The sequence below is a fragment of the Belonocnema kinseyi genome, chromosome 9, assembly GCF_010883055.1.
Source record: "Belonocnema kinseyi isolate 2016_QV_RU_SX_M_011 chromosome 9, B_treatae_v1, whole genome shotgun sequence".
In the NCBI taxonomy this organism is placed as follows: domain Eukaryota; kingdom Metazoa; phylum Arthropoda; class Insecta; order Hymenoptera; family Cynipidae; genus Belonocnema; species Belonocnema kinseyi.
The window spans coordinates 35,404,448-35,405,298 of record NC_046665.1 but is presented as its reverse complement, the minus strand read 5'-3'; positions in this window follow the sequence as shown (position 1 = coordinate 35,405,298).

The window sequence follows — 851 nt, the reverse complement described above, 5'->3', positions numbered from 1 at the left end:
TAAAATTACACATAGTCAACAAAATATAATTAATGTTAATGGATTCATTTAAAAAATTTGCTTTTCATCATAAGCATTTTTATGAAATTTAGCCTAAGATTTAAGAGGGAAAGGCAATTTTCATTATATTTGTTTTTAAATTAAACACGAACTAAAGTTATTTCAAGCATAAAATAAACGTTGTTAAAAATGATTTATAAAATTGAGGAAAATACTTTATTGTTAATTATAACTGTTTTTGGAGAGGAACTCGATGTGAACTTTTGAATTAAATATTTTACAATTTTAATTGTTTATTTAACAATAGGTTTTACGGTTTAATGTTTTTTCTCTAACTTTAGGTAAAAGTTGCAACTATTATTCAATCCTAATGCTGTAGGGCTTATTTTATTGCTGAAAAGATTCTCCGAAAATCTCATCGATTAGTTTTTAGATAAAAAATTTTATTTAGGGATTATAAAATCGTTATTTTTGTAAACGTTAGGTTTTTATCAGTAATTTAAAAAAATAGAAACTACCAATGAGATTTGCTGAAAATCTTTTAAGGAATAAAATAAGCGGTAAGGCATTAGAATTAAATAAGAATTGCAACTTTTACCTACAAAGATAAAGGAAAACATTAAACTCTAAATCGTTATTGTTCTTTTCCAAAATTCGTTATAATTAACATTAGCATAATTTCCTCTATTTTATAAATCACCTTTAGGAAGGTTCATTTTTTGAACTTGAAATGACATATGATAATAATAAATAAGGAAGCACATTGTGTTCATTAAAAGACATAATTTGTTTAATAAAATATTTGAAAATCCAAAATGAATTTAAATTAATAAATAAAATAAATAGTATGT